Genomic DNA, 27,417 nt, shown 5'->3' on the forward strand with positions numbered 1-27,417 from the left:
GCATCATTGAAGGTTTGTGATGACCTTGAAGGGTAGCAGAATAAGCCACCCCAGAATATACCTTTTTGGCATAAGGATTTTTTTTGAGCTGAAGGCAATTAAGTAGAAATAAGGAAAGCTTTCTGCAATCCCACTATTTGCCTAAAAGTAGGATATGAATTTGTAAAGGTGTCCCCTCTCCTCCCTCTCAGGAAGAATAGCAATTAATCACTGAAGACAACTCCAGACCCTTATCAGTCCAGAGGCTGCATCATATGACAAACGTTGATAAAACTAGCTCTTCTCTACCATTAGTTTCCCCATGTGTTTGCCTTTCCACAATTTGCTGCCTCTAGGAGTGCAAAGTCTTTTCCTTTTATCTTGTCACTTCTCTACAAAATTATTGTGCTTTTGCTAAGATGCTATCTAAACCCACGTTCTAATCACCCCCTTTGTGTTACTCATTACTGGGTGCTCCCATGTGTATGTGCAATATGAGCTTCTGCTCATTAACTTGATTTTTGTTTAATTTACAGGGCCCCAGCCAATGAACCTAAAATGATTAGGAGGAAAAGAAATATTTTCTTCCCCTAAAACCTTAACATCCATTGACATGTGTAGAGTAAGAGTTCTTATTAAATTTATTTGGAGACTTGAGAATTTCTTGGTAATTCTAGCTGGGAAAAATTAACTCCATAAGGCACAGATAGGCAGAGTGAACCCTTGTGCAGCTGTTTCTGTGATTACGTAACAAATAGCTATTCAAGTCTTACTGAGCTGTATGGTGAAGGGAAATTATGAGCCACCCAGTTGCTAACCAAAATGTCTTGGGATTTAAAAAACAACTTTTGTCATACCCAAGTAGATCTCCTTTAACCCAAGTATCACAGTCTCAGTGTGCATGTATATGTGTGCATGTATGTGTATGCATTATATGAATTAAAGTTCATCTGAGTAAAATTTCAGATGCATGGTTTGATATAGTGTCATATATGCATTTATATAGTAAACAGTTGAACAACTTTTTAGTCATCTTTAAAATGAAATGTATTGGGGTAACCTTGGTTAATAACATTATGTAAATTTCAGGTATACGTACAACTTTATAATATGACATCTATATACTCTACTGTGTGTTTACAACATGAAGTCTGGTCTCCTTCCATCACCATATATTTGACCACCTTTACCTTTTTCATCCTTCCCCCAATCCCTTCCCCTCTGGTAACCACCATTCTATTTTCTGTATCTATGATTTTGTTTGTTTGTTTGCTGTGTTTTTGTTTACTCATTTGATACTTTTTGTTTTATATCCCACATATGAGTGCAATCATACATTTTTGTTTCTTTTCCATCTAGCTTATTTCACTCAGCATAACACTCTCAAGATCTACCCATGTGTTGCAAATGGGAACATTTCATCTTTTTTATGGCTGAGTAGTATTCCATGTGTATATGTACCACATCTTCCTTACCCAATCATCCATTGAAAAATATTGTTTCCAAGTCTTAGGTCTTGTGAATGATGTTAGAATGGACTTAGGGATACGTACTCATATTTTTTCTATACAAAACCTTCATTTATTCAACCTTTTATTTATTAATTCAAAAATACCTAATGAATACCTGCCAAACACTATTCCAGATGCTGAAGGTATAAGGTTAAATAAGATAGATTACATTCTTGCTTTCAATAGACCCCCCAAAAGTGAGGCAGAAATAAATTACATTATTACAGTTTATAATGAAGAATGCACACTGGTGGAAGGAAAACAGGAAAAGTCTCCATTGGAATATGTAAGTTCTGAATCCTGGAGGATGAGAAGGTGCTGACCATACAAAAAGCAGGAAAGCTTTGAGTGAGGCATTTGTTTTGAGTGGGTTAGTGATAGACAAGTACAACAACTTCCAAATCCTTCACCTGTGTCAGGTGAAGGCAAAGGAGTTAAAAGGGGAAAATTAGAGAAGCAAACAGGTTAAAGAGATTAAGAAAAGATGACTAGAAAGGACAGTGAGTTGTCAGTAATGATGAATCAAAGAGCATTCTAGAAAGGTTGAGAAAAGTGCTAGGAAAATATCAAGTAATTTGTCTATATTTACATGTAAATGTATACCAACATTAATTTGTATACTTTTTGCTTCAGCAATTCTACTTCTATACATTTGTCTAAATAGATTTTTTTTGAAATTATGCAAATGTATCTGTACAAAGAAATAATTTTCAGTGTTGTCTTATAATAAAATAGAAGCAACATAAATACCAAATAATAGAAAACTGGTTTCAAAAACTGTCATGTAGCCACACAATGGAAAAGTATGCAATGTTAACAAGTGCATTAAAAAGTAGCATGTCTCAACTTTCTGGTCCCAAAATTCTTTTGCTCTCTTACAAATTATCGAGAATTTTGATTTTTGTGAGTTATATCTATTTAGTCCATCAATTTTATTGTGCCAATGGTATAGTTCAACTCTAGTTCCTCTTTACTGTATAGTGGGACCAAGGTAACCAAGCACAAAGTAATGGCTTCTTAGATGTGCAGATAAGCACAGAAAGATACCAACATATATTTCTAGAATGAGAAGGAAGAAAATTAATATAAAGGTTTAAAAAATCTTCCTATATGACTCAACACCAAAAGTTGACTCTTGAGAATTCCAAACAAACTATATGTGTTAAGTTGCTTCAAAACCTCAAAATCAAAATGTAAAATAATATACCGTATTTTCTTTTAGACTAAATCAAGATGATTCTGAGGAATTTATAAGTTTCTAACTAAGTACCTCTTTCAGAATAAAAACAGATTGTAATGAACTTCCTGTTTTTGCTACTTTATTGTGGTGTCCTTGTTTCTTGTTTAGCAATAGCCTAAATAGACTTTGCAAGATGCTCAGAAAATGGTTTCATGGGCGTAGCAACAGGCTAAACAGGAATACAGAGCAAAGAACTACAACAGGCCCTGCTGGTTTGTTACAAGTGGCCTTGTTTCATTTAAGGTGAGAGGCCTTCTCATTAGGAGACATGCACCTGCAAGCCAATCAGCTACCTATAGTGTCAAACCTGCTTCCAACTCACCCCTCTACCTGGCAGGATTTAATCAACTATTAGTGCCGTAAGGAAACCACCATCATCCTAGTGCAATCATCTGATAAGATTCCTCATCCAGTGTTTGATACCTTGGGCAGCATCCCTCAGTATCCTTGCCCAGGCTTCCTTTGACACCTTCAGTAATGTACCCAGCCAGGCAACCTCTTCTTTTGTTGAACAGCTCAAGCTGTTACACAGTTGTTTTGTTGAATATCAAAGTATTTCCTAAATAGAAAAGGATCTTTTTTTTTTTTTCTTTTAAATTCTATCTCATGGGATGACATAGAACAACTCTGCTTCCTCTTCCTCATGTTATTCTTTCAAACACTTGGAAGCAACCATGATATTTTGCCTAAATATTTATTCTTGATTCATTCCAGATATTTACAGTTTGTTCGTCACAAGGTTTCAAGTCTCTTTACAGTCCTCACCATTTTTCTCTGGACATATTTTGAATTAGGTAGTTTCCCAGATCTGATCACAAAATTTTAATATACACTGTATGTAAGAATGAATAGTCTCATCAGATTGTACATTTCTATGGTGTTTACAGTTAAATATAAGTTTCAAGTATTTTTGTTATATTGTTATCTTACTTATTTGTATTGGACTCTTTTTAGTACTTTTTTACTCAATATTTGTTTTTTATTCCTAGCTCTGTGAAATCTAACAGTTGATACAATATGACAACTCAAGTATACACTTGGATCTCAGATTTTTTTATGCAAAAACTTATTTATTTTGACCAGCTCACAGAAATTTGTTTTCCTTTGTATTTGAAAATGGTGCTGAAGGAACATTCTTCAGGCTTGTGGCTGGTGTCTGTTCTGATTTCTTAACACCTATGACATCCCTGTTTTTAAATATTCTGAATGTCACCACTCCTGCTTTTAGATGTATGCCAAAGAGATTGAACATAGTGAGGGACAGACTTATTATAAAACATCAGAATAATACCCATATGTACTCTCTTCTATAATTATGGCAAAAATAAACCCATAAAACTATATTATCTGTAATATGTACATTAAGGAAAGGCTTAAAACATTTTTTAATTAGCCAATTTCTCTATTTTTAGAATGATGATAGTTACAAAAGTCAAGTGTTAGCCAACCTTCAGGAGAACATCTATTTGATAATTTAAAATTTTTTTATCTCTTTTAAAGCAAAATGTGCTATTTGAAAATTTGAGTCCCTTCTGTGTAGCTTGGTCAAATGTGAAACAATGCATTGTTCTCAGCTTAAATGGTTCTCTGTGACTATCTTCTTTGGATCTTTGTCCTTCATCCAGTTTTGAATCCGGATACATGACTTTCCTGCCAGAAGTTAATGCTTATTTCTCATTTGTTTTCATTTCCTGTTGCCTTCAGAGCTCCACAGAGGGAAGGTGGTCTATCTGTAATCTCTAAGGCATGTGGCTTTCTCAGGAAGATTGTTTACTTAACAAAAAAGGTAGAAGAGAGGTCCACTCTATTTGTGTGGAGTTTTATAAATATTTTTTAAAAGGAGGATTTCCTCATTTATTCCACTTTAGCCTTCCTATTCAGGGAGAGTTCTAAATGCCCCTTTCATCATTATATGATGACAGCTTGAATTATAATTTTATAATTGTGCCAAATATATTAAAGACATTGGAGATAAAGAAAGAAAAATGGAATAAGAATTCCTGAATTTATTTTCACATTTATTATACATGTAGGATTATTACATATGTAAATATTCAAAACCAGTTTATCATTATAAACCCAATAATAAAAGCAGCAGCCACAGTGCTATAATAATAGCTAAATTCAGATGGAAATTATTAAAGAGACTGATAATTGTTTTATATGCCAATCTTTTGGTTTTATTTTGCTTTTTATCTCACATTCTTCCTCAGATGCAGTTTGCTTATCAAGTTATAGTCGAAGTTGAAAAATTCTTTAAAAGGTAGCAGAATAGAAAGATATTTTCAATGAGAAGCAATTTATTTTATATACCCCCTGACAGCATCTTGTGATTTAAATTTTAAAATAAACAAAGAACTCAAATAACATTATTAATAAACTTTAAAATAGTTTACATGATTTTAAATACAATTAGTTCTCAAGTATATAACTAGGGTGGGACACATGGTAGCACAGAAAGATGAGAAACAGCAATGATTAAATAACATTTTATAACAATATATAATATTTCTATAAGTATATTATACATTATCTATGTTGCATATAATGTTTATAATATATGTATTAAAATTATATTATGTATCATATTTCAATATCTATTTTGTAATATATCATGCATAGTATTAAATACATATATATTTAATATAATAAAATGACATTACTATTTTGTACTTATTTTTATTTAAACTGTCCAATAGTATTTTGTGCTTCATATGTTTCAGTGCCCATTTCTAGGCTTTATATCTCATTAATTTTTGTGCCTCTCAGTGAGGTAGTCTTACTTTATGCCCATTTTTACATAAGGAAACAGGAGGTAAGATATTAAGTAATATGCTCAAGCAATAGAGATAATAAGTGGCATATGTAGGGTAGAGCCCTACTTTTGTGGGACCCCCGCATTTGTATGTAACCTCATATTATAAAAGAACAGACAAGTCAGAGAAATAGCATACTGACTTTGCCATTTATCACAGGACTGTGATTTTTGTATTAGATTTTCCTTAAAAAAAAAAAATTTAGTCTAGTTCAATATTGAAATGATTTTGTTATTCAGAGCACAGAATTTGCTAAGTAACCTGCACTAACCAGGGCTGGGACTTTTGATTTGCAGGGGGTTAACCTACAAAGTAAATCATTGTGTAGATAATAGCAAAGACTCACATTAGAAACTTGGGGGGAAAAAAGAAAGAAACCTGGGGAGAGGATATTTTGAGAGACTTTTTATAACTTCCATGGTCCCTCTTAAAGTGTGAATGTTTGATATTAGAAATGACATGATAACAACAACAAAAAAACTTGTTCTAAGAGTAAATTGCATTTACTGTAATTATTTACTATGCTGTCTATTACTATCCAAAAGAAGAAAAAATCCAAATGAAAATAAAATAACAAGCAAGCAGAAATTGTAAAATGAGATCAGTATTAGTTCAATAGATATCAGTAGATGTTTTGTTCTTTATTGCAAAGTCTCTACAGACATTGATGGCAAAATTCTTTAATAACAAATTTGCATGAAAGAATAGATGTTAAGCCATTATGTAAAATCCCACAGAGTTTATTACCAAGCTACGTTTACTTTACAAAACAAAATTAGTATGCAGATAACTTTGAGGCACAATTGGGTAGAAAGAGTAAAAATGGAAACTGAGTCTTGAGATGTAATTTAGTCCTCACAAAATTACATCTGGTTTCTGTCACTTAATAACATGCTTAATAAAAATCTAAAGTCCCAGCTCATAGTATAAACATCACATAGATAATACTTTTATTATGTGATCAAACTTTAACTTCTACTTTTTTATTACTGAGAAAATATATGTACTTTTATTTTTTATTCAGATTAAACAATTACATTGAACACTGGAATTCCTAATATATATTGGAATTCCTTTTATGTCAGTTTTGTCCAAGTTTGAGGCTAAACTGCTATGATAGTAGCCAAGACTTGTGTCAGTTGCGTGTTGTTACACTGTTGATGCTTGAATTATATGAGGACTTTTTCATATTATAGGGTGAACATTCATACATCAGTTACTGATACTTTTTCTCAGAACATTTTTATAGCATGTTAAATATTTCAGTATAAAATAGTGAAGCAAAACCACCAAAATGACTGTATTAGCTGAACATAATTATTTTTTAAAAAGAAGGCAAGATAAAATTCCTATCCAAATCATATTAGTAAATATAGATTACCTTGTTTAAGAAGAAATGTATTTAAATCACTAAAACAGCAGAGAAAGAGAAAGGTCATCGATTCAATGTTATGTAAGAGACTTATCATGCTTCCTTTAAATATTAAGAGGTTGTCAAGTGTTTTACCACGGTTTTTCGAAGTTGACACATGACCTTTAGATTTGTCATGCACACTACATGATTTTCTTGTTTGGGGTTGCTCTGGTTTTGTTCTGCCATAAAGTCCATTAATTATTCTGTTATTATTTTTATTTAGAATTTTGGACCTTATTTCCAGGAGATTAATAGTTTAAAATGTCTCAAAATCTTTGAACTCAGAAAGCTAAAGGAAGTTTCCTTATGTCAAATATTACGATAAAAGCAAGGTAAAAAGCAAACAAGCACTGAGTAACTGTTGGTTAGGTAAACAGTTTCCTTTGTGTTCGTCTCAAGCATACATTGAAAGCTTATTCAACTGTATTAACTTGTGTAACAAATGTCATCAAAAATCATGGCTCTGGCATCTTCTTGGTTCCTTTAGGCAGAACCACCTCTGAAACAATCAAATGAAAGGAAGTGTTGTGTAAAAGAACAAAGAGTTACGGATTTGACATACTCCCTTAACAACTCTTCCTATTATGCTCAGTTGTACTGTCAGGTCATCTGTCATTCTTTTTCAGTGTCTTCCTTCCACTGTAAGTTAAGACAAGTTATTACTTTCTCTTTTGTCCTTGATTTGGGGTTACATTAGTTCACTAGTATTTATGTGCCAGATGTATTTTTGACCGAGATGGCTAGTTCTTCTGCTTTTCTCTTCTAGGCAAAGAATTGTAATTGTTGGAGCCTGTCACCATAGTTCTTTTGTGTCAAAGCTTTCATCGCCAGGAAGATTTCCTCCTCTGCCTTTCCAGAATCCTCCACAGCATTCAGAATCTAGAGCTAGTTGTCACTGATCTAATTGGCTGCCTTTATCTGCTAGTTAGGATTTTCTCAATAAGATTTTTCTTTTCAACTTTTTTTATGATACGTTTGAGCTATATCCACCTACTAATGTAATCATTTCATAACTTCTTTCTTTGCAATTTCTGAGATATTATGACAAAGGAAACATGGATGAAATGAATAGAATTAAGCTAAAAGTGTTTTTAAAGAGAAGGTCCATACACTACTGTACTTCTCTAGTCAGAATATAAGGACAGTCTATTCTTCTTTTTGTAAATCTGAGACTTGAATCACAGGACTTTCATTACCTCAGTAAACCTTCACTTAACAAAATATTTGCAGCTTATTGCTATTTACAATTAGAGTATCAATAATATGCAGTAATGATTGTTGCCATATAGGTAAATGCAGAGGCTGCTAAACACAAAACTCTAATCTCAGATCTAACCTGTTTTGTTCCAAGGCTGATTTGTAAGTTTTGTTTAAATTTCTGGTTCCTAATGGATCTCTCAGTAATGTTTATTTCTCTGACCTATAGCTATAGATCACAGTGGGAAGTCCTTATTGACTGGTTCTCCTCAATCAATAAATACAGTGATTCACGCCTTGAGTAGGTGTTACGTTCTGCAATTAGCCTGTAGAGCAAAAGCCACACACATTGAAAATTACTGAAAATACAGGGTGTTGCAAAAAAATGTATCCGCACTTTCACAGCTGGTAACTTGCTGAATTTTGTTTTGTTTTGTTTTAGATTTAACCGTTGAGAAATAATGGCTGAAACCAGATTAAGTTTTGAACAAAGAGTTTATTTTGAAGTGCTACTGGAAGTACAAAAACGCAGAAGTGCAAAGACAGGCTGACGGTGTGCTGAGCCTTGTCTGCGCATGGATTAATTGGCCCTTTCTTTCTTGCAGGTCCCGTAACTGGTGCCACTTACTTGAATCTACTGCAGGAATCAGCCATGCCGCGTATTCATGAAGATTTTCATGATGAGGACTTTTACTGTATTTCCAGCAAGATGGACCGCCTCCACATTCCCACCATGATGTAAGGGCCTATCTTAATGAGAACCTGCCAAACAGATGAATCGGGTGAAGAAAGAGGTCCTGTGCGTTCACCAGACCTCACACCACTAGACCTTTTCCTTTGGGGATTTCTCAAGAATAATGATTATGCTAAAACACCTGAAACCACTGATAAATTACGAGTAGGCATTGAAAGAGAATGTGTTCAAATATCAAATAAAATGATTTTTTTTCTCCTTTTTTTGGTCTGTTCAGATTATCTTTTTTTAAAAAAATATGCTTTATTGATTATGCTGTTACATTGTCCCAATTTCTTTTCCCTTTGTTCCCCTCCACCCTGTGATCCTCCTCCCTCAAGTTGTACCCCTCCCCTTTGTCCATGCCCATTGGTTGTGCATACAGTTCTTCTCAACATCTTGTCTACTCCACTCTCTCTTACTATGCTTCTTAATTCCTATACCATCTCCCTACCTTTCCCCCTCCCCCTCCCTGCTGACCTCCCCCCATAATGTTCCCCATACCTATAATTCTTTTCCCACTCTCCTTGCCTACTTAGTTTGCCTTTGTTTTGGTTCCCTAGCTTCTGTTGTTTGTTGGTTGTTGTGATACAGTTTTCATTTTAATGTTCATAGTTTTGATCCTCCTTCTTCTAAACAAGTCCCTTTAACATCTCATATAACAGTGGTTTGGATCTAATGAACTCCTTCAGTTTTACTTCATCCTGAAAGCATTTTCTCTGCCCTTCTATTCTGAATGACAGCTTCATTGGATAGAGTAATTGTGTCTGTAGATTTTTGCTTTTCATTACTTTGAATATTTCTTGCCAGGCCTTCTTGCCTGCAGAGTTTCTTTTAAGAAATCAACTGATAGTCTTATTGGGACCCATTTGTATGTAATTCTCTTCTTCTCTCTTGCTGCTTTTAAGATTCTCTCTTTATCCTTAATTTTTTAAAGTATATTTTATTGATTATGTTGTTACAGTAGTTCCATTTTTTCCCTCTTTGCTCCCGTCTGCCCAGTACACCCCTTCCCTATAGCAATCCCACCCCCTTTAGTTCATGTCCATGGGTTGTGCATATAAGTTCTTTGGCTTCATCCTTTTTATATTATTCTTAACATCCCCCTGTCTATTTTGTACCAATCAATTATGCTTCTTAGTTCCTGCCCCATTTCCCTATTTCTCCCCCTCCCCCCTCCCAGCTGATAGCCCTCCAAATGATCCTCATACCTATGATTCTATTCATATTCTGGTTTGCTTAGTTGGATTTTATTTTTATTATTTAGATTCAGTTGTTGATACTTGTGAGTTTGTTGTCATTTTAGTGTTCATAGTTTTGATCTTCTTTTTCTTAAGTAAGTCCCTTTGACATTTCATATAATAATGGCTTGTGATGATGAACTCCTTTAGCTTCACCTTGTTTGGGAAGCACTTAATCTGCCCTTCCATTCCAAATGATAGCTTTGCTGGATAGAGTAATCCTGGTTGTAGGTTGCTTGTCATCACATTGAATATTGCTTGCCAGTCCCTTCCTGCCTGCAAAGTGTCCTTTTAGAAATCAGCTGATAGTCCTATAGGCACCCCCCTGTAGGCAACTCTCCACCTCTCTCTTGCCACCTCCAGGACTCTGTCTTTATCTTTCACCTTTGGCATCTCAGTCATGATGCGTCCTGGTGTGGTCCCCTCTGGGTCCAGCTCGCCCAGGACCATCCGTGCTTCCCAGACCTGTATGTCCATCTCCTTTGCAAAATTTGGGAAGTTTTCCTCAGTTTCTTCAATTCTTGCTTCCTAATTCTGTACTGGTTGACTGTTTTTTTCTTCCTTATGTTCCAAATTATTGATCTGAATGTTGGTTTCCTTCCCTTCACCATTGGTTTTGTGTGGATTTTCCTTCATTTCACTTAGTATAGCTTTCACTTCTTCTCTTATGCGTTTGTCATACTCAAGCATATATGTCAAGCCTGTGAGCATCTTTGTCACCGGTGTTTTGAATTCTGCGTCTGTTAGGTTGTCTATCTCCTCATCTGTGGGGTTGGCTATCTCCTCATCACTTAGTTCTCCTACTGGAACTTTGATCCGTTTCCCCTTTTGGGCCATACTTCTCTGTCTCCTCATTCTGACAGACTCTTATGTTTGTTTGCCTCCACATCCGAGGTAGAGCTGTCACTCCTGTTATGTTGTAAGGGGCAGAGCCTTAGGGATTCGTCAGTACAGGGCAACCTGTTTCACCACATTGTGGCACTGTATGTGGGGGAGGGGTCTGAGAGGGAACAATGCTGCCTGCCCAGCCACTTGTCCCTTTTCCAGGCACCTCTCCTACTTCCACACCAGACTGGTGCCCCTCTAGCTGCTGAATCTCAGGGTGTCTGGTCAGTTGCCATCCACCTCTGCCCATCACCCAGGACCTGGGAGAGTACAGAGAGCCACCTAACACTCCCAGCTACAACTGCTAACCTGTCAAATCAGCTGAGGCTAATAATGGGTATGAGGCAATGCCAATTGCCAATTGTCTTTGACACTGGGTGGGGTCTGTGTCAGTAGAACTGCCTCTAGTCACTAATCACTGTGTCTTAAGCTCTGCCAATCATGGGAGGCAGATGGGTGGAGCTGAAATAACATGTTCTTGGCTGGCTACTGGCTCCGTTAGATGCTACAGCTGTCTCATCTACCTCCATGCTGTTTCCAGTGCACATCAGATTTCTGTGTGAGGAGGCCAGCAGTAACTGGGTGAGCAGCCATAAATGCTGAAGTTTGTAGTATATAAAGGGAGTTAGGGTGGGGTCACTATTCTAGTAGTAACACAGGCACTGAAGGGATTAAGAGGTATCACTAGCCATAACAGGCGCTGGGGCTAGTCCGCCAGAACCTGTAACTAGGATAGTGATACTCTCAGAGACTGTTACAACTAGTGATACCTCTTAATTCCCTCAAGGCCTATTATTAAAGGCCCCCATAAATTCTGACACTAGCGATGATGAGTTCTTGGGGTTCCCAGAAAACTAGAAGCGTATTTGAACTTTAAAGTCCTCCTCATTTGTTAATGACAGTGATGATGGTTCTTAATACTGCTGTTGACTGCTGTTATATTTTATTAAATATTTTAGTACACCATTTAGTACAGAATTTTTTTTTCTTGTTTTCCTCCTCTAAACCAAAGTGCATCTTATGGTCAGGTGCATATATTGTGAAAAATATGGTATGTAGTTTATTGTGAATGTTGAAGGGGAACTGTATGCTAATAAATACAGCCTTTATCATAATTAAAATTGTGGACACTTTTTTTTGCGACACCTTGTATTTTACATAGTTCATGAAGTACACTGGATATAGTTTGGTGTACAAAAATGCCAAGTAGTCATAGTATATATACACAAAAATATGGAAACTACTAATTTAGACTAAAGAAGAAAACTAAAGGAAGATCTATAATGTTTGTCTATTCATTCAAACCAGCCTCCTTTTAAGACAAGCATAAAATTTCTAGCAGTGAATTAGAGATGAGTGGAAGAATCCTGCTTCTTGGTACATTTTACTATATCCTATTTTCACAGTAAGCCTATTCATGCTAATAGTGTGAGGATTACAAGAGATGGTGATCCATGCATGCAGATGAGGTTCTGGTAAGATTTTAAGGTCAAGGTTGAGGTTAACTGGGTAATGTTACCACTTCAATTTTTCTTCTGAACTGTCATATCTTTTTCTTTGTAACTCCTATATAGTTTACTAGATTCTCTCTTTTGGTTATTAGTTATTTTTGTATATGGGTAGCTCTCCTGTAGAGTCTAGATTGTATATATTTTTTTATTCAATTAAAAAAAGTACCAAATAAGTGCTCGTTGAAGAGCTGAATTAATTTCTCTTTCTAATTTATTCTTCTACATTCTAGCCTATGTCCACTCATGCAGACTGTTGTTTTCTTCCTTTCTTCATTTCTATTTTTTGTCATATTCCTTCACACAGCCTCTTCCTTTTCTCCCTCCTTCTCTTTCTCACCTTTGTTTCCTTTCCTTACCATTCCAACTTATTTGAACACCTCTTGTGAGTCTTAAAACAAAAAACTAATCTTTTTATAAAAATTTGTAAGAGTTTAGAAATGCTGAAAGAAGAGAGCAACTATAAACTCAACACACATTGTTACCATTGTGACATCATTACAGCAGTCTGTAACAGCCTATCTGTAGATGGATGTCTGAATGGACAGTGATAATAAAAGCAGCTCCTGCCAAGACTTACTGGCACTGTTAAAAATATTTGTGGTTGATGTTTATCTGATTCTTCCTGAAAAGTCATGATTATTTCCATTTCCATTTTACAGGTGCAGAAATCAGGACTCCTGAAAGGTAGGCTATTTACCCAAGGCCACATAATCAGTGGAGGCTGGGCAAATAAACAAGTGCCATTGGATTGGTGAGAGATGTTAGGAAAGATGGAATAACATTACTTTTTTTAATAAAAAATTAATAGACAATTATTTTAAAGCCATTTTTGGCTCACAGAAAAATTAAGCAGAAAATAAGGAGGGTTCCCAGATACCCTTGCTACTCCCTAACCTCCCTCATTATCAACACCAGAGTGGTACATTTATTACAATCCATTGACACATCGTAATCACCCAGAGTCCATAGTTTACATTAAGTTCCACTCTTTGTGTTGTACATTCCATTGGTTTTGACACATGTATAATGACTTGTATCCACCATAATAGTCTAGTAAAGAACGGTTTCACTTCACTAAAAATCTCCTGTGCTCCACCCGTTCATTCCTCTCTTGCCTAACCTGTAGCAGCCACTGATCCTTTTACTGCCATCACAGTTCTTCCTTTTCCAAAACTATAATTAGAATCATGCAGGATGAAGCCTTTTCAGACCAGCTGATTTCTCCTACTAATATGCAGTTTGGTTTTCTTCATGTCTTGTCATGGCTTGCTAAATGACATTACTTTTGAGTAAAAAAAAAAAAAAACTGTACGAAGTCAATAATAGCAATATTTTTATTTCAATCTAGAAAAAGATGTAAGTGAGCTTTTTGAGTAGAAATTTTATTTATTACCTGAGTATTTCCTGCTTCCTCAATAGAGTGTGGTTAGGAGGGTATAAAACTATGACAAATCAGTTAATATGGAAGTTAAGTAATATAATAGAAAATGCGGTGAAAACAAGATCACTAATTCTGATGTAGATTTACTGGATAGCATGAACTGTTATTAAGTATTGTCCATGTAAGAAATGACCAAACCTATAGAGAATTTTAATAAGTTTATTTGAGCCAAAACTGATGATAACTGCTGGGAAGCAAGACCTCGAATGCTTATGAGAATGACAGTAAGGAAGATTAAATGGAGGTGGAAGAAAGCAAGGTGAGAACTGCATTACAGGATAGTTAAGATTACATGTTCTCTTGAGTGTGATTTTGTTTATTTTAAAGATATGTTGGACTTCTGCCCAAGATGGAGGCCTAGACTGGCACGCTCTGTCTCCCTCACAACTAAGAAGGGCTACAACTACCACAAAACCGGAAGTAACCAGAAGTTCCAGAAAATAAAGCTACATGGAAGTCCAGAGTATGAAGTTATAAACAAGTGGTACTCGTCCATATGGGTAGGAGGGGCGAAGCCGGGGCAGAGAGGTCAAGCTGTGCTGGTGGTGGCAGCTACAGCAATGGGCAACGAGACTGCAGTAAGCACAGAAGCCTACATTTAAGGGGAGGCAAGAAGTGACTGGGAGCACCCCCGGCTGCAGACCAAACCCTTCAACTTTCAATTCCAACACTGGGGAAGGCAGACCCCCTTTGCCTCGGACTGTGAGGCCCAGAGGGTGTGGGGACAGAGGAGGAGGCTCCCAGTCTCTCAGCATGGAGAGAACAGTAGGAATCCATCTTGGACCCCCGCCCCCACACAAAGTGCCACAGTGTGGTGAGAAGGGTCACCTGGTAGTAATGAGTGCACGGGGCTCTGCCCCCTATAGCGTAGGAGGTGTGACAGCCCCACCCAGGAAGCAAAAAACTGCCAGGATGGCAGGGATAATGATAGAGATCCCAATGACGCAGCTGACGAGACAGCAAATACACGAATTAAGGACGAACAGAGAGATAACCTTTCTGAGGCTCAGTTCAGAGCTACAGTTATAAGACAGCTTACAGAAATAACAGCGGGACCCAATCAAGACAGCGAAGGAATGAAGGCTAGTCCTGCTGAAATGAATGAAAACACATGTGAAACAAGTGTTGAGGGAAGGAAAACCAGGGATCAAATCAACAAATCGGAACATAGGGAAGGAACAAACAGTAAACCAGGGCAGAAAGAGGAAACAAAAAGTGAGGAAAATGAGAAGCTCAGAAACCTATGGGACAGCTATAAAAGAGCAAACATTTGAATTATAGGGTTGCCAGAAGGTGAAGAAGAAGAACTAGAAATTGAAAAATTATGTGAAAAAATAATGAAGCAGAACTTCCCTAAGTTGGGGAAGGAAATAGACTTACAGGTCCAGGAAGCACAGAGTTCCAAAACAACTGGACCCAGGGAGAACCACACCAAGACACATTATAATCAAAATGTCAAAAATTAAACATAAAGAGAGAATCTTAAAAGCAGCAAGAGAAGAAGAGGATTATGTACAAAGGGGTTCCAATTAGACTATCAGCTGATTTCTCAAAGGAGACTCTGCAGGCAAGAAGGGACTGGCAAAAAATATTCAAAGTAATGAAAATCAAAAATCTACAGACACAATTACTCTATCCAATGAAGCTGTCATTCAGAATAGAAGGACAGAGAAAGTGCTTCCAGGACAAAGTAAAACTGAATGATTTCATTAGATCTAAACCACTGTTATATGAGATGTTAAAGGGACTTGTTTAGGAGAAAGAGGATCAAAACTATGAACATTAAAATGAAAACTGTATCACAACAACCTAGGGAATTGAAACAAAGGCAAGCGAAGTAGGCAATGAGAGTGGAAAAAGAATTATAGGTATGGGGAACATTTTGGGGGGAGGTCAGCAGGGAGGGGCATGGAGGGAAAGGGAAGGAGATGATGCAGGATTTAAGAAGCATAGTAGGAGGGAGTAGAATAGACAGGAAGATGTTGAGAAGAACTGTATGCACAACCAATGGGCATGGGCTAAGGGAAGGGGGGGACAACTGGAGGGAGGGGGGTCATTGGGTCAAGAGGAACAGAGCAAAAAGAAATTGGAACAACTGTAACAACATAATCAATAAAACATATATTTTTTTAAAAAGATATGTTAACCTAGACCAACAAAAACAATGGACAGAGCTTGCTAAAGACAAAGATAAATCTTTATTTTTAAAAAAGATTTCATTTATTTACTTTTAGAGAAAGGGGAAAGGAAGGAGAGAGAAAGAAACATCAGTGTGTGAGATACATCCATGAGTTGCCTCTCACCCGCTCCCAAATGGGGACCTGGCTTGCAACTCAAGCATGTGCCGTGACTAGGAATCAAGCTGGTAGTCCTTCAGTTTGCAGGCCAGTGCTCAATTAACTGAGCCATACCAGCCAGGGCGCAAAGATAAACCTTTTATTTAAAATGTTATGTGGCTAGTGTGTGACCTGCCTAGTTAGGAACTTATGATAAGTTCACCATGACCTGCCCAGTTAGGAACTTATGATCAGATCACCCTGTGAAATTACTTTCCAAAGAACCCATTTTTCTCCCACAGTATGTAGTTATTTTTCACTATTGGTTAAATTTTGTTTGATGTAAGAACTAAATGTAAATTCACAGAAATTAATGGAATAAAATCAAATAGTATGTTGCCCAAAGAGAAGAGAAAGTTTTAAATGTGATTTTTTTTCCCCTAAATTTTTTTCAATTACACTTACATGGATTTTTGAAAAAGTGCTTGCATTCTGATTTAATTATAAGGCAGGTGGAGAATTAGGATTGTTATTGAAAGTTCATGGTCAGATACATATAACTATGTATTTGAAATCTGTTACAATGGAAAATTATTTTATCTGTTTTCTACTCTTTCACTTCTTAAAAAACTTTATTTATTTTCAGAGAAAGGGGTACCTGGCCTGCAATCCAAGCATGTGTCCTGATTGTGAATCGAACCAGTGACCTTTAGGTTCTCAGGCTGGTGCTCAACCCACTGTGCCACACCAGCCAGGGTGATTCTTTAACTCGTCTGTCATGTGTTTCTTTAATAAGAATCAGACTCTTCAATTTTAAAGGAACTTAAAGTGTCATCAAAATTGAGAAACTATGTATTTTATATTACTGCTTGAATGTTTCTCTTTTCAACTGGTTGTTTTGGCATAGCTTCAGCTACAATACTTAAGTATAAAGAGCTGTTATTGATTCTAAACCATAGAATTTGTTTTTCAGCCTTGCTCTTATCTTATCAGGGAATTTTATCAGCTAGGAGCTTGCTACAGATCACCACTAGAAAATTGAGTACATGTTTATTGTCAATGGTGAAGAGATTATTTTCTAAATATATGTGTGTAAACAAAAATAAACTGCTTTATCATTACAATTGCTTTATGAATAAATTCAAATATACTTACTGAAGGTTTTGTTTGTTTTAAAAATTAGTTTCAAACTTCAGTTGCTTGGATTTAGTTATTACCAGTTTAGTTATTAGTTATTTAGTTATTAATTCCAAAGTTCAATTTCATCAGACACACATATAATTAATTCCAAAAGTCAAATCTGTCAGACATACATATAATAATTGTATGAAATCAAGCAAATCCATTAAGAATAACTTATTAACAGTAATTCTTCTAGTAACAATTGTCCAAAAGACCTGCTTCTCCAGAGAATGCAATTTATTTTAGAGAAAATGAAGTAGAAGGATTAAATGACCTAAAATTACCTCAACTTCTTAACTTCTCTATGATATTTTCTTTCATAAACTATTTATGTATTGTAAATAAACACTGGGTAGAGAAGCTGCTGAAGTCAGATAACAGTGTTCTATGAATCTAGTGATTATAAGGGAATACAACTTACTGATAAAGGGGTTGTATTTCTACATCTTCAAGAATATCGCCACCCTTTTAAAAACAGGCTCGATTCTTCTCTAGCAATTAAAATAATACAACTCTACTTTGCTTTATAATTTTAACATTGGAAGACAAAGCTCCAAATAAATGACTAAGTTTATTTGGATTCATTAATGAGAAGTTTTTCCATTTATTTAGAACTTCTTCAATTTCTTTAATTTATACACATATTACAAACCTGTCAACTAATCATTATAATAGGATTATGAGTCTACAAAGGAAAAGCTATTAAATTTTTTCTGTAGTGTCAGAGAAATTTTTGGAGGGAATTTAAGCTTTCTTCTGCTCTTGTAATAAATAGGAGATCCTCGCGTGAACAGTGAGCTCAGGGAGTAAAGAAGTACAAACGTACTGGGGTGTGCATTAAGATTAAACATTCAAAGATTTGCAAGTAGTTGCAGTTTGACTTATTCAGTTTGACAATCTGGTTTGAAATCATTGATGCATACAAAGACTATGGAGGGAGATATGTGGTTAGACTCTGGTTTTATGTGCTCCTTGAAAATAATTGGTCTTTTTCCTGTGAATAATGGGGGCTATTGAAGGATTTTAAGCAGAGGTTAACAAACATGTTTAAAACATCACTCTGATAGTTGAATGACTTGTTTAAACTTTTTTAAAGATGTGTATACTTTAATCTGTATAAACTCCTGGGGGAAACATCTCCATGTTTGAGGAATAGCATGTATATTGTATAAATATTATTTATTTTTGTTTTATTCAATTTATTTTCTTTTAGCATTTAGCATTACAAACTATATTTTAACTTTATTGACAACAGATTCTGGTGAGCAAGTTTAACTCCATCCTATATACCTGAACCCAATGTCACCCGTGTTTTTTTTTTTTTTAAATAGTTTGTTTTCTTTTTCATTTCCTCTTTAACTATACAAAAAGATTTCATTGTTTTCCTTGATATTGTTCTTTTTAATCAGGCTCAGTTAAGTGGGCGAAAAGGAGTTCTCTGGAAACTAATCTCATAGGGTGATCTGATCATGAATTCCTAACTGTGCAGGTCATGGTGGATAGTCACACCTCAGCCCTAAAACTTCTTCAGCAAAAGGCTTATTTTTGCTCTAAGCAAGCTCTGTCCATTCTTTCTGTGCATCTAGGTTAACACACCTTTGACCATACTCAAAAGAGAACATAATCTTAACTATCCTATAATCTAATCCCTGTCTTTCTCCCACCTTCATTTAATCTTTCTTCTGTCCGGACTGTGGAGGAAACACTGCTCTACATTCAAGGTTCTTCTGACTGTTTTAATAATCAGTTACACATAAAATTTAAAAAGTCAACATGAACTAGATTAACAAGAAAAAGTAATTAAATTTAAAACATACATAGGAACTCCACATACATGAAACTCCACATACATGAAAGAGTCAGAAGACCTCACATGCAGGAAAATTCAGAAATATAATAGAAAGGGTGATCAGTTATATAAGACATCCTGAGCTAGAGATGAGGTAAGGTGCTTGGAGACTTGGAAGGATCATTGCAGGATGATAAGAGCAGATGTTTTAGTACCTAGAAGTTTGTCCCACCCTATCGTCGTCGGCAGCCGTCCGTCTCGAGAGACGATGGTGTAGCTTCTTAAGAGTCTATCTGCACCGCCGAGAATGGCTGTGCAGTCCGACTCGGGAGTGACACGGTATCTGTCTCCTCCCGTGTTGAATCGACATCTTGCGATGATGCTGGAGTGTCCTCTCCAGCGAAGCTGAAGCTACAGAGCCTGGGCAGGGTGATATGGAGGGTCTGCTGTTGCCCATGCAGCAGACCCCCCCCTCTCTTCGCAGCTGAAGGGTCCAAGGGAAAGACGGAGTCAATACAGCTTGGCTTCAGGTGCGCCGCAGGAGTTGCCGGTGTTGACTACAACGTCAAACCGCCTTAGGGACTCCGGCTCCGGATATTCTGTCGGGGTTTACTCCCTTAGCCTTTCCCCTGAAGAGGTATGCTGCAAGGCAGCGGAGGTTTTTTGGAGTCAGAGTTTTCCTTCTCTGATGTGCCCTGCTGTCCCACCCTATAGATACATCAAAAGAGGTTATCTCTGATAATCTCACATTACAGGAAAGGCCTCAATTCAAGTTTTTCCAGGTAGTCAAGGGAGAGGCAAAAGTTGCCTTTAGCTCAAAACAATTTGCATACCACAGAGACATATCTTGGGTTGACTCTGAACCCCACAGTTCTCACCTCTGAAATTTCCCTGGAAGTCTCACATTCCAGAAGTTGTGTTGGTATATTCTTCTGTATCTCATGAAACCAGTCTCAGTCTTGAGAAAAGTTTGGTTCAGTTAAAAAGCTGTGTCTCATTGCAGGAAGCAGTAATGCAGGTTAGCTTCCAAAGCTAAGCCTATGGAGCAAGCAATCACATGTTTAATAAAAGGCTTCTCTAGTGAAGCAAAAGAGAAACAAAGGTTGATCATTGGAGCAGACTATAATCTCAGTTTCTGAGTTCTGAAGGTGGGCAGTCTAGAAGATTTCTCGATGTCCATCTCAAATTATTTTCAGATGGCATAAAGGCAGGCAATTAGAGTCTAACAGATTCTCCTGATCTGCAGTTTGAATGTCTCTGACGATCTTTCTGCAGCAGGCATGAAGATTGTCCATAGATGAGCTGTTGTGATTTCTGTGAAGTCTGTATCATGTTTTCCAACTTTAGATTGGATGGCCTTGGAAAAGGGCAGTTTTAGCTCCTAATTCCAATCAAAGAATGAGAAAATGAAAATGTTAGTTTGAGAGTTGTAGCCAAATATTCAAGAAGACTAGAAAAATTTAAGATCCAGTCTAGTTTGTAGGTAGAAAATTAAAAACAAAAACAAAACAAAACAAAAAAACTCAAAAGAAATGAACAGTATTAGAATCTAATTTTCACGAAGGTATATTATGGCTTCTAATCAAAACAATTTTTTTCTCTGAAAATCAACCCCAACTTTACCAAGATAATCAAATTAAGACTAATTTAATTGCAAAATAAGTCTAGCTTCAATAAACTTGATGTGATAATTTATGTAAGTCCAGCAAGAATAGTAATTAGCCACATAGGCTCTTTTAAATCTACTTTGCAGGAATTTTTCATAAAGAATCTTCAGACTGAACTTAAAAAGTCCTCTTGAAGCTAAGAAGCTAAACCATATACTTGCCATCAGAATTCACCAGTGATGCCTATATTTTTGGGGTTACTTCCTCTCTTTTCAAGGCTACCAGTGTATTTTGAGCTTCTTTCTTTGCCTCTCCTAGGAGGCAAGCTTTGTTCCTTTTCTGGAAAGACTGCTGTGAACTATGTAAGCAAGGTACCAGGCTGTTTTTCCAAGGGAATTTTATTGGTTCCCAAAGTCAATTTTAATTCTTAAAGCTTTCAGGTCACAGCTAAGTCTGTGCATGTCTCTCCCAAATATCCCACTCAAAGCATTATGTCCTGTTTCAAAGAGAACAGATTCTTATTGAACTTATGCAAACAAACATATTGCTATGAAATAAACGCAATCATTGAGAGAGAAAAATATAAATATTGCTTACAAAAGTATAATTTACCAAATTGCTCTAAGTTGCACATAGTTTAAGAGAAAGAAAAAAATTCCTATATCTAGAAAACAAAAGATTTTTCAAATAAAAAATATTTTAAATAGTCATAAAATTGTAACACTTCTCATTAGTTCTTTCATTCCTATGTAATTCAACTTGTTTTTCTTGGATCCTGCTTTTTCATTAGTCCTCTTGACCTTGCCCAATATGAGGGTGATGGGGTCAGTGATAATTCCAAGAAGTTTCATGGCTGTCTGTCAAGGTTTATATGATTTGGTCAGTGAAGTGGGTGCCCCAATCACTAGAGACTGTGCAAGATTTGTGGAAAGAGTATACCCCATGTGGGAAACACATTTTCTAACAGTTTATTTGCCACTGTAAGAGCATAAGCCTTGTGGCAAGGGAAAGCTTCAACTCATCAAAAAAACAAACAACCAAAAAAAAAAAAATGAAAGAAAAAAACCCACAAGAACATGGCAGTTGAATGAAGCCCAACCTAAGTACACTACAGTGGATGAAGAAATGCAAAACCCCCCAAAATGTCAAGGAACTGGGAAGAATCAAGTGATTGTCTTAGGTTTCCCACAGCCCTGACTATTCATTGAATTTACAGTCATTGTTTACCAATCTTAATTCCCTTGATTTAGTAACAGACTGTCATCATGTTACAACAACATCAGGAAAGAAAAAGTTTGACAATTAGGGATCATTTCTGCAAAAATAGGATGGGCTTCATTCATATGTGCCATAATCCAGTTCTCAGGTTCAGTAGTTTTAATGTGTTCCTGTTTTAAGGACAGACATCTTATGTCAGGATATCTCAGATTTTTAGCAATTTCACTTATATTTCTAGAACATTTATAATATATACTTATAAAATCACAACGTAAATAAGGCTCAACTTTATTTTTTATTTGACAATGTTTCCCATGAAAATTCAGCACCTCAGAATAAGACTAGTTTGATATTTCTCCTTTTGTAAGGAGAGAAAACTAATCTTTTGAGGTGTCCCGGGGGCCCTTCTGGGACACCCCAAAGTTACTCCTATGTCAGGAATCTGTAATTTAAATTTTGGGAAGTTTCTCAAAATATATCAAGAGGTTTGAACATTTGACTAAATAGGATCATAAGTCTTTATGAAGTAATACTTAATTATCTGTTTTTAAAAAGTGGCAATAAAAGATTTCAAACTCAAATACAGCAGTTTACATAATTGTTAGAACGACATAGTTCTTACTATTGAGGAGATTCATTTTTCTTAAATAATCAGGACTTGATTAAGACAACATAAAACACAGGAAATTATTTTGATGAAATACAGAATCTTTGCTTTCTAGGTAGATAATGTTTTCACAATACCAACAGCAGACCAATAGACCTTCTGGCAGAGAGAGAAAACCCAACTCTAATTTCACATCACCTTATTCACTTACTGGATTGAAATTTTCTTTCTCAAGATTTCTCTTTCACAAATCTTTTACAGTTTTCCTTTTTACATTCAGATTTTTGTCCTGTTGTTTCTCTTTTCCATTCTGAAACCACCAGTCTTACTTTAGAAAAAAATTAATTTTCTTTCCTCCCCCAAATAGATCTCCCTATGTTAAAACTTTTTTTAGTCAAAGCATATTCTGTTTTTATTGTACGCACAGTTTTTTCCCTACAATTGTTAATTTTTGTAGCTTTACATATTAGAATTCTTAACCTTTAAAAACCTTAATTAGTGAAAACTAAAAAGTAAGCAGTTGTGAATTGTCTGTTATACCAGTATTCTTTAAATTAATATAATTATGAACACAAATTTCTAGAAATATACATTTCCTCATTGCACAATTTTTAAAATTTGGCACAAAACATGTTTAGTAATGAATCCAAATGTCTTTCTCTATACTAAGAAACAAAAAGTAAATAAACCTATATTTAGTAGTTAATGTTTTATTATTTTATCTTATTTGAAAATGGTCTAGAGTATCAATGAATATCCATCATCTAATTTTTCTAGCAATACTTCAAAGTTTCAAGTTACCAAAGAGATTTAGGAAACCATTTTTAACAATATAGGTATCACTAAAGAATTCCTCGAAAAGAAGCCTTATACTCCTTACCTATATTTAATTTAGTTTTTCTTAACAATTAAGGTTAGATTATTTACTAAAATTTTATCATACCAAGTTGAAAAATTATCCAAGCTGAAAATTTTTCAATAGTAATGACATGAACTTATTGGACTAATAAACTTGGGTACAATAAAAATATTATTTAATACTGATTACTCTAAATATATGCCTATGTTACCAAAATAAACTGAAAAACAAGTTTTAACATCAAATATTTTCCAAGATCATGTGATTCTGACAAGCATTTGGGTTAGTTTAAGTTATATTTTTGAGCATTCTCCTATAAGCACTTGTCTGTTTAAGCCAATTTAATAGAGCTCTTCTTTAATAAATCAAGATCATTTGAAGGTAGAAAATACCACACAACACACATGAACATACAAATGTGAATATAAACTTGCTAACTTTTGTCTTAAAATTAGTGCCCTATGATGGAAAAGATAATATAAAGAAAAAGTTGGAGGCCTTGGCCAGGTGACTCCATTGGCTGGAACATCATCCCTTGCACTGAAATTTTACAAGTTCAATCCTCGGTCAGGGCACATACCTAGGTTGTAGGTTCCATCCCTGGGTGGGGTGTTTATGGGAGGCAACAAATTGATGTTTCTCTCTTTCTCCCCCTTCCTCTCTCTCTCTCTAAAAAAGAAAAAAGCCAATAAACATATCCTCAGGCAATAGTTAAAAAAAAGATAAAGAAAATAAACAGTTGAATCCAAACTCTGTCTCTGGTACAATAAATTAAAATTACCCGAGTAGATGGCTAAAGCATTTTTTTACTACTATTTGTGGGGAAAACATTTAAGATTTGTAGTTAAATTTTTTTCCTCATAGTATTTTGGATAAAAGTCAAGCTAGGCTGCTTAGTGCAGTGGGGTTCATAATCAGAATAATATAGTTGTTGAAAGTTTTAATTAAGTCAGACAGACTAAAATACAGAGTCAAATACAGTTCTTCCTGAGACTAAAACAGCTACTGTCAATAATAAACCAACTTCTTTCTCTTTATTTATGTTTCTAAATATTACATTATATTTAAACAGATGTATTATTATTACAGTGACCCAGTCTAAATATAGTAGTAGTATATATTTTAGAATTTTTTGAAACATGAAAAACATTTTAGAGTTGATTGCTTAACACATAAACAAATCATGACAGTTTTCTACTGTGACTTGAAAAACCATTTTAAATGGATCAACATTTTATGAATCATAGAGTACCCTCATACATTTAAAGCAGTGATAATCGTCGTCGTCGTTGACAGCCGTCCGTCTCGAGAGACGATGGTGTAGCTTCTTAAGAGTCTATCTGCACCGCCGAGAATGGCTGTGGAGTCCGACTCGGGAGTGACACGGTATCTGTCTCCTCCCGTGTTGAATCGACATCTTGCAATGACGCTGGAGTGTCCTCTCCAGTGAAGCTGAAGCTACAGAGCCTGGGCAGGGTGATATGGAGGGTCTGCTGTTGCCCATGCAGCAGACCCCCCCTCTCTTCGCAGCTGAAGGGTCCAAGGGAAAGACGGAGTCAATACAGCTTGGCTTCAGGTGCGCCGCAGGAGTTGCCGGTGTTGACTACAACGTCAAACCGCCTTAGGGACTCCGGCTCCGGATTTTCTGTCGGGGTTTACTCCCTTAGCCTTTCCCCTGAAGAGGTATGCCGCAAGGCAGCGGAGGTTTTTTGGAGTCAGAGTTTTCCTTCTCTGATGTGCCCTGACTGGAAGATCGAACCAGCGACACTTAGCTCGCAGGCCGACGCTCAATCCACGGAGCCAAACCAGCCAGGGGCAAAGCAGTGATAATACTTACATGAATATGTATAAAGCATACTTTAAATCATCTATGGGCAATGTTTGGAGCAAATGCCATTCCCGGACACTTTGCATTGGAAGTAACTGATCAATGTGTGGAGCTCAAATGGGCAGCAGGCTTTGGTTACGGGCAAGAAGAGTAGCCCTCATTATAAAAAGTAGGTCAAAGTGAGGTAGAGATGGTCAAATTCTTCTCTAATAAGAGACGCCAGTTTTTATTTAGACGTTCACACATTTGACATTTCTAAAACTAAGAAGGCAATGGTCATTTCAGGTCAAAGGGAAGCCAGGTCAGATGCTGACATACGTCTGGCAGGAAATGCTGTGTGCAGTTACTGTGTAGCTATGTATTCTAACTTCTAGATGTGGATTCTTCTGTCTCTGGATAAAATGAGGGATTGCAATACTTTTGGAGATCTGGTATAAGTTTGATCATATCTTAATTTTTTCTCTTCTTTGTGAAGTTTTTACTAGCTTTAGCGCCACTGAATTGCAGCTAACCAAAGTGACCACAGATAACATTTTGCTACGAAGCATTCAGGACATGGAAATAGATTCGTGGCGCCTCCATGTAGATCCAAAGAATTCTAGAGACCAAGCCAAGTCAGCCAATAGGAGTGTGAGCCAACGATAAGTGAAAATAACTCCTCAGACCACTGAGTACTGCTTGGCATTGAATAGCAACAATTTGATTTATATTGCCTTTATACTTTTACACGATCAAAACTTATTTTTTTAAGAAAAAAAATTTCAAATATACTTTGAAGAACAATTAACAATCTCTCTAAAATAACTGAGGAAATGTTGGGAAAGGTGTTGTGCCAAATTACTCAAGGCAAAGGACGTAAGCTTTTTTCTACTGTTGACTGTTTCATTGATTTCAAAAAGCCATTTATTTTTCAATTTTTGGCATTTAGGTTAAAAAGATTTAATAATTTTGTAGTAAATAATGTTCCTGCCCCCCGCCCTGAAAGTTTCAGATGCTTTTACTTTTCAATTTATTCCTCTTAAAGAGGGCTCTATTAAGTTTGATTTACACATGTCACTGTGCACTTAAAATAAGACAATTAAGGATAGATGAGAACAACTGAGATCAGGATACTCTTCAAAAATTCTTTCTCACCACTAATACATTGTGATATACATTTTGAGGAACTCTTAAAACTAAGTATTATTTTATAGGAGCACAGGGAACACTCCCCCAAAATATTTAATTTAAAATCTAGGAAAAATGTTTTATTTAACCAAGGCAAATAAAACAGTGCAATGGACTTTAAGGAAAAGGCAAAAGGTAAGATTATATTTAAGTTCATTTATTTTTTGCAAGAAATGCTGTATAAATTTTGAGAATTGTTAGGATTAAAAAATGTTAATATGTTTTAGTTAAAGTGATGTGTGCAAATTTAAAAAATCAGGAACATACTAAATAATAATCAACATTTTTTGCCTCAACATTCTTCTCATCCAAGTTTATTTCTCATAGGAGAATACTGCCAAATTGTTTAGCTCTTTTTAAAGCATTTTCTTTTGTATTCATACAAATTGTACTACTATTATTACATGATTATATTTATATATACATGGAGAGAGAGAGAAAGACTACCTCTTATGAAATTAGGGAATTAGATGGTATATGACTCTTCATTTAGTGGTGTCTAAATTTAAAAATTCATTCCATACAATATTTTGTGTGCTTTGGACATAGTTCTCAAGATAACAATCTCTGATATTTTTCCAAATGTTCCACCTGATCTATCAAACATGTATCAATAAACTTACCAAAAGTTTAAACATAGAAAATTATCTACTGGGTACATTTTTTTTCTCCCTCTGGAGTCCCCCCTTCCGTGGCTTTCTTTTGCCCAGTTCAAGTCTGAGTGGCTTGCTTCTAGGCCTGATACACAGTTGTCACTTTAGAACTTGCTTTTTACTTTCTTGTTATTGGTTTACCCTTTTATTTTGCTTAAATATATTGTCTTCTTCTAATTTTTTAATATTTGTCTACCTAAAATTATCATATTATATTCCCACATTGATTTAAAGTTAGCTGAGTATAGAATTATAGTTGAAAA

The 27,417-nt window shown here is 35.7% G+C and overlaps 1 long non-coding RNA gene across 1 annotated transcript in view; it reads left to right on the forward strand.

The window, feature by feature from the left end:
• Positions 1-9,112, forward strand: part of LOC149999453 (uncharacterized) — a 31,418-nt gene extending 22,306 nt beyond the window's left edge. The window contains exon 2 of the long non-coding RNA XR_016513407.1: positions 8,763-9,112. This is a non-coding gene — a long non-coding RNA (uncharacterized LOC149999453). The remainder of the gene's footprint in view (positions 1-8,762) is intronic.
• The last annotated feature ends 18,305 nt before the right edge of the window (positions 9,113-27,417 follow it).

Source organism: Furipterus horrens, unplaced genomic scaffold (genome assembly GCF_987537825.1).
Source record: "Furipterus horrens unplaced genomic scaffold, mFurHor1.1.pri manual_scaffold_10, whole genome shotgun sequence".
In the NCBI taxonomy this organism is placed as follows: domain Eukaryota; kingdom Metazoa; phylum Chordata; class Mammalia; order Chiroptera; family Furipteridae; genus Furipterus; species Furipterus horrens.